The following is an 8,059-nucleotide window of genomic DNA, read 5'->3' as shown; positions in this document are numbered from 1 at the left end:
TGTTGTCTCTACTTTATACGATAGATAATTGATTCAATTGAAATAGGTGGAAGGGGATGCAAAAATGCAGTGCAAATGAGACAAAAATACCAAATTTTGTATTGGATAGGAGTGTAAATCATATTTAAAATAAAGGGAAAATTCTCAATAGGTACCTTGTACTTTAGGTCGAGTGCCAATTTAGTACCCAAACTTTAAAATACGACAATCTAGTACCCAAACTTCTAAAATGGATGCAAAGCTGAATAGGTGCAAAATTTCTATCCAGTTCAGATTTGCACTACAAGCAAACAGAGAATAAGGCTGTGTTTGGAAACAATGCAAATAAGTGTGAAAGCAAATATGTAGAGTGTAAAATGATCCGTATAAATTGCAAAGCTGGGTTAGCTTTGCATTAACAAATATACCTTACCAAAAAGACTTTTAGCTATAATGGATGCAAACACGAATTCCAATAAAGCATATGCCTTTTTTTACCAAAAGCCCACTTGAATGCAAATTTACTTATTTTTTATTGATGTACTTTTACATCTTATTGTCAATATACATATGCATCCGAAAAAGTGTTTCTGTCATTTGTCAATGCATAAATGTAATATTGCCAAACATAGGAAAAAGTGAACTGGAGTGCAAGTTTACCCTGAATCGGGATTTACACTCCATTTGCATCATTTCCAAACACAACCTAAGTTGCAAACCTAAGCTATAAAGTTTACAACATTTCATGAAACTTCCTTATTTAAAATAAGTGGAATAATAAAAAAAAAACAAGTAGAAAACTAATTTCTACTATCAATGTTTTCAACTTGTTGTTGACCTAGACAATCGAATCATTCGAACAATCACTTGATCATAATTTTGGGTTCAATCATAAAACCAAATTTTTTTTTCAAAAACTGTTAACCCATTCAATTCGGCCATTGGATCATGGGTTAATTTCCAAAAGCCATAACTTTGCGATTGATTATTTGATTGGAGTGGCCTATCAATTTTGGGTAGTTTTTCCAGATGTACACATTCTAAGGCTCATTGCCTTGATATTTTTGCCTTTTTTTACCTCAAAACCCAATTCTTAGCATTCTTTTTATAAATAAATAATAAAAAATGGAAACAAACATATAAAATAATAAATATTACATGTAAAATATGTTTATACATTATTTTATTCATACAATATATCTTTATATGTTTTATATACAATATGATGGTATGTCATAGTTTGATTTGTTCTACCTGAATAGTTGAACCGGTGACTTGCAACCTAGAGGCAAAAACAGTTCAGCCTCCAAGTTAGTTTTTAAAACAATGTTTACTATAATGATTTTTTAAATAAATGGCTCCCTAAACCACATTTGGAACTCCTACCTGTGCGGCCGTGCCTACCCACTGGAAACTATAGTCATACATTAGGAACATCTTCCATACTTCTATGTTGTCATCATGGAGAGATGTTCCAATGTGTGGTTGTAGTGTCCTATGAGTAGGGTAGGACTGTAAACATATTGGATTCAGATTGGATTAGCAAAATCCAAGTTGATCCAATTATTGAAAACTTGCATCTGAATTAGATCCAAAATCTAATTGGATTTAAATACCTCATATTTGAATTTGAATCTTTAGGATGCGTTTGGAATCAGTGTAAAAGTATATCGATGAAGTTTTACATTGAATTGTGAAAGTGACCGTTGCTTTTTGAAAAACACGATGGGTGAAGAGTGTAGAGTTTTACATAAATAAAATTGATGTAGTGTTTACATCAATAATTGATGTAAAACTTTACGTTTGATATGTTTTACATCAATTATCGACGTAAAACTCCACTCCATCCAAACCTACGCAAAATTGAACCGAAGTGGAGTTTTATGTCGATCATGATTACTCTCATTCCAAATGCGGACAAAGTCAAACCGGTGTAATCTTTTACGCCGTTCTTGATTTACACCAATTCTAGACGTAGCTTATGGATTTAGATTTAATTCAACACTGCTTTAATTCTTTTAAATAAAAAAAAACTAAAAAGCTAATTACTTTTCAATTTTTATATATAATAAATTAATATAAAATATAACATATTGAATTTATTACATATATAAATTTATATATAATATAATATATAAAAAATATACTTTTATAATTTTAAATATAATTATATAAAATTTATATATTAAAATCAATAAATATTGTAATATAATTGGATTTAGATTTTAATTAGAGAGAATGGAATCAAATCCACATCCAATCCGATTATTAATTAGATATATATTGTAAAATCCAAATTCGATCCAACTTCAGTATTAATTAGGGTGTAGAGTTTTTAAGAATCATTGATAGGCTAGAGGTGTGGGTAGGAGATGTGGGCTACCCTAAACCACCTCACGTGGAGTCTTTAAAGGGAATAAGATACTCATTAATCAGCGAACTAGGCACGACCCCCGTACTTAGTATGGGGCCATTAGTATGAACTATTTTAAATTTTCAATTTTTTAAATCATAGGTGTTAAGTTTTCATTTGATTTTTTGATAGATTTTTATTTAATTTAAGAGACTTACCATATTTTATCTAGCATTTGACCCTGTTACGGGGCAGTCACATGTATGTATCATTTTGGTTTTTACACTTTTTTTTTGTTTATTACAGTAATATTATTTTGTTTGAGTTTCACTATTTATTTAATAATTATATTTATATTTGAATTAAGAAATTGAATTACAAAGATTTAATTAGTGAATGGCCCCACACTGAGTATGGGAAAATTCACTCAAGTTTGATTTCCAACATTTGTATTAATTGTTTAGTCATTTTATTAAATTTTTATTATTTTCATTCATAATTCATTTATTAATTTTTAACCATTCTAAGCTAATTCATTATTTAATAAATTTTTAATAGTTTAAGCACATTTACGAATTTTTAATCTATTTTAGCAATTAATTAATCTTTTTTGTTATTTAATAATATTGTTAACTATTTTAGTAATAAATGAAATATTTGTTTAAGATTATTTCTTTTTAAAATATTGACTTAGTTAATTATTTAAAGAATACTATTATTTTTAATTAGTGTTTTTTATTATTGTTATTATAGTTCTTATTAATAGTGATTATTATTATAAAGCAAATTGATTTCCAACCAAGTATAATTATTATTTCTTCTATTTGTTAATTATTATTTTGCATTTACGAATAATCATTAATGATTATTATTAATATTATTAATTACTATTTATAAATATTGATTATTAATTAATGTGTACAAAAGAAGTAGTAGGACCTAGTATTCTTAGTCGAACCATTGTCTTCTCAGGCAATGGTTCATGCGAAACTCAACCACAGGTGGCGTCATCAATAGTGATGGTATGACCTTTCTGGCCACCGGAGGCCAACCATAAATGATCGTCAGTCGTTGGCAATCTCATCTAACCTTAAAGAAGAGATAGTGGTTGCTTGTATTTAAAAAAAGACACCCGTATCTGGCTTCCTATACACTGGTCGTATGAACTTCCCGGCCACCGACGATCACCTATAAGTGATTGCCCGTGGTCGAGAATCTCATTTAACATTAAAGAACAACCGGTATTCATCTATATTAAAAAATGACTCAGATTCTACATTCTTCTCAGGCATGGGTTTGCAATAACAGTAAACAGAGCTGCCGTATTCTACCTTCATATGACCCTCCCGGCCATCGACGACAACCCATAACTAATCACCGGTGGTCAGCGATCTCGTATACATTATAATAGCAGTCGTTGGTCACCGGTAGTTAAAACAAAAACGTCCGGTTTTCTTCTCAGAGGGCCCTGTCTTCTCAGGTAACGATTTGGGCTAAATTTTAACAGGGCCGACTATTGCTACTTGCTATGCCACTAGCGGTCACACAGAAGTTGGGGGTGATGAGTTGGAACAAATGTTTTGACATATATTTTTTCATGAGACAAAGATTTCTTTTAACGCCTAAAGGCAAGTCATTTATAAATGCTCAAGTTATAAAATAGAAAAATTAACAACAATGAAAAATACAACAAAAGAAAGCATGTTAAGTATATTCAGACAAAAACAGGAAACCACAAGCACCTGAGAGAAAAACGAATTGAGAAATACACAAAACCCTTAAGGGGGTATAGAGAAAACAGGTACCATGGCATCCAATCCATAGCAATATTGAAAACGTGAAAATGGGAGAGGTAAGATCGCATCTTGTTACAAAACTCTCCCTAAAGTTCCACCGTCCAAGCATTCAAGGAATGAGCCCCACAGAAAGCCAAAAATGCACAAAATAAATTGTGATTTGTAATTGTAGGTACGTAAAATGTGCAAAAAAACCACCCATCCATGTCATTATAAAAACTGAAACAGTTGGAGCATGAACGTTGCCGGAGAAAACTTGAAGATCGCCGAAAAAATGCTTGCTAGGAATGATAGCATTATTACAATGGATACCCAAAATAAAGGAAAATAGAGTTCAACGTGATAAAATAAATGAAACACAAAATTGAAACATGTTTGCCAAAACTGAAACTCAAAACTTTATAGGTATAAGGTAAAGTGAGATGAAATGTAAAACTAACCTAAGTAGTTGAAGTTGCAAACATCCAAGTAAAAATTCAAATGAAGTGAACTTCTTGTAAGCTTTGAGAAATTACAAATTTGGAGAAGATCGTATGGAAAGACTGTGGAGACTAGAGTAGAATTTAGAGTTTGAAACTGATAGATTGAATGAGAATGTAGATTTCTAGACATGACTTAAGAGTCTAACATGAACGTGGGGGTGAGTTGATTGCAGCAGAATTTTTGAATTTCTCTTACAATTAAGTTCTCTTTGAAAATTTGAACAACCCACTTGATTGAATAAGAATGTAGATTTTTGGATGTGATGTAGAGTCTGACATGAAGGTGGGGGTGAATTAGTTGCAAGAGAATTTTTGAATTTGTATTCAGTTCTCTTTGAAAATTTGAAGTCCTAGAAAATTTAGGTTGCCACATGTTTGAATGGTGATAGTAGGTTGTGGGCTTTAACAACAATTTTTTAGAAAATGCCATATGTCTAACTTTTAAAAAAAATGAGAAGGTCACATGTTTAAATGGTAAGGAACTATATATATATATATATATATTAGATTTGTCATATGTGTCTTATCACACTTAAAGAAACCAATTGACACTGACACTGTCAGTGTCTTATCACACTGACAAAGATTTGTCATATGTGTCTTATTCTTAGACACTGACAAAGAATCTATCTTTCGCGCATTTCCCATTTAATAACAAATGCTTGTTCATTGAACCAAAGAGTTGCCTCTTTTGTTTCTCTCTCTGCTCCTTTCTTTGCAAGAAAATATATTTTAAGCGATTTAATAATGCTGTCGATGGCTGAGGCAGGCATACTTTATTGGTATAGATGATGTTAACAGAGTATTGACTTAAGAGGACACGTAAGGCAGAGACTTTGTACCTCCCCCAGTTGTTCAGCAATTTGCACAACTATTCCACATGAGATTTCCCCAGGCCATATGCATACAAAGGATGGTTAGGAATTGGAAGCGCAAATTGGAAAATCCTTATGTATTATGTAAATAGGTTAGCCACATGTACATGTAGAGTCATATTTTCCTCTTTTGTTCTCTCATTTTAGGTTTTTTTTTTTTGGTTTAATTTTAGAAGGGAAGTTGATCAATGGGATTTTAACTCGTATTAATCAGCAAATATGGAATTGTGGTTTCCATATTTGTTTTTCATATTCTTAAAGGAGAGGGGAGTTGGTCAATGGGATTGTGGGTAAAGATTGTTTCAGTGGAAGTAAGTAATACCCTTTTTGGACTTGGGAAAGATGAGTTTCCCAAATGAAGAATAAATACCAAAAATCCAAAAAGTCAAAAATACCCATGGTTAAGACTTGAGAGTTTCTCCAATGATGGCAACCACATTGGGCCGAAGGGGTAAAAATGGCAAACGGTTAAAAAATAACAATTTACTTGGAAAATTGGGTGAGGCAAAAGAACATGGAAAAGTTAAAAAGCCTCATCTTTACTTGAATACAAATTTTAACAAAAAAAACATGGATAAATACACTTATCCGATAAATATTTAATTTCATAATGAAAAACGAATGGAACTTTAATATCAACTAGTATTGAAAGAAGGGCTTGCATGGATTACCTTGTTGGAGTGTTATATGACCATCACTTTGTAGATGGAATATTTAAAAATATATACATTTTTTTATTGGCCAACTAGCCTAGTTAAGCTGTCAAAGGTTGCTTAAAAAACATAAAAAAAAAGGCTGTCAAAGGGCGCCAAATGCTAGATTTTCTTTTGTTTATTAATCTATAGGGTGTTTGGCATCTAGGACTACTTGAATGGGGGAAGATCATTGAGTAGAAAACAAATCCATGCAATAGGATATTTAAACATGAAATACATGGCTTAGAAGAGCCGGGATCACCTGCCAATAAAATATGTTCCAATACCCTCTTACCAACATCATCTCACACCGTACATTTTTTGCATGACGGATCTCACTTTTATGATAGGCCCTAATTTCATAGTGAATAAGTTGATAGGGTGTTGGAATGTGTGTTATTGGCAGTAAATCCAACTCAGCTTAAAAGCCATATATAGGGAGGGCCCAGATTGATGGTTGATGGTTGAGTTGCTTTTATCGAATTGATTTGGAGAAACCATCTATAAAGAAGCTTCAGCGGAAAACTATATTTTTGACTTTCAGGCAGTTATGTTGGGATTTTCGATCCAGATAGGCCCCACCTTGCAAGGCTAGAGGTGCTGCATGAAAGCCCTCCAAATGGGCATATAATAGCCAAAGTAGAACTGGATGAATTATTGATTTGTTTTTTAGTGTGAGTCATTAGGTGGTTGTGAGCTCTTGCTGGTTGGCTGAAGTTGAATTAATTACCATATACATAAAAATTTCATTATTTAATTGTTTTATCCATTAAAAACAAACCAAAACAATAAGTCATTCAGAGGAACCATTTCAGTTTATTATCAAACAATTTCTTAGTTATACAGGAAGGAGCGCTTCTCTTGTAGGAAGGGGAGAGGTGTTTTCACCCTTTCTCCATCTTTTGCATAAAAAAAAATCAAAATAACTTGCTACATCGGCATTTTAGCATAAAGAACCAAGTATCATGTTTCTTAACTAAATCTTTCAATTGAAAAAGTATAATATTTTAAACATCTGACAGGCTGACCCACTATGGACATGGTAAATTTAAATCGAGTTTTTCATTTGACACCCTTTTTACTATGTTTTTATTTGAGACCCTTTCCTTGGCCAAACCAGTGGGTCTCTTCAGAATTTTGAGATTTGCCACAAGGCCCCTCCCCATGGAAGAAATGGGTGGACTAGTGCAAAGAATTTCAACACCATTCTTTTCAGTCTTCTTGTCAAAGGTGAATTTGGAATGCCCTACTTGGGGTTTCCAACATTAATAAATACCCATTTCTAATTACCTTTATGGTCAAAAGTCCAAATGATGGCTCAGTTGGTAAGTTCTATGGCTAATTTTGGTACAGACTTGACCCACTTGGCATCAAATCTTGGAAGGAGAATGCAAACAAGGGAACAAATGGGTAATGTAGACAACATTATTTTATATAAATATAAATTATATAAAATAATAATAATCATCATCATCCAGACCTTATCTCAACTATATGAGGTCGGTTACATCAATCCTATTTCGCTGGTCTATTCTGCTTAATGTCAGGATGAATTGGGGAGGCTTCACTGTAATACATAATCAGATCAAATATATTGTGTTTTTTAAAGTTAATATTCAAAGTAAGAGCAGGCTTTTAAATATTATACTAACATTAAGGCTTCAAATGTCAAAAAGCATAAACATTGTTTAAAGCTTCACCATGGGCACAGTTGGCGTAATCGCTTGCATGTTTGTTTGTTGCAGGTGAGAAACTGAGAACAAAGAAGTAGCTTCCTTGTGCATTCCAAGAAGGCAGAGAAGCCCTTTACACAAATATGCAAACATAACCAAACAAGGTACATCACGCAGAAGAAGACAAACCGAATGCGGAAATGAGG

Source organism: Nelumbo nucifera, chromosome 8 (assembly GCF_055504915.1).
Source record: "Nelumbo nucifera cultivar China Antique chromosome 8, China Antique-T2T, whole genome shotgun sequence".
In the NCBI taxonomy this organism is placed as follows: domain Eukaryota; kingdom Viridiplantae; phylum Streptophyta; class Magnoliopsida; order Proteales; family Nelumbonaceae; genus Nelumbo; species Nelumbo nucifera.
This window is presented reverse-complemented; position numbering follows the sequence as displayed.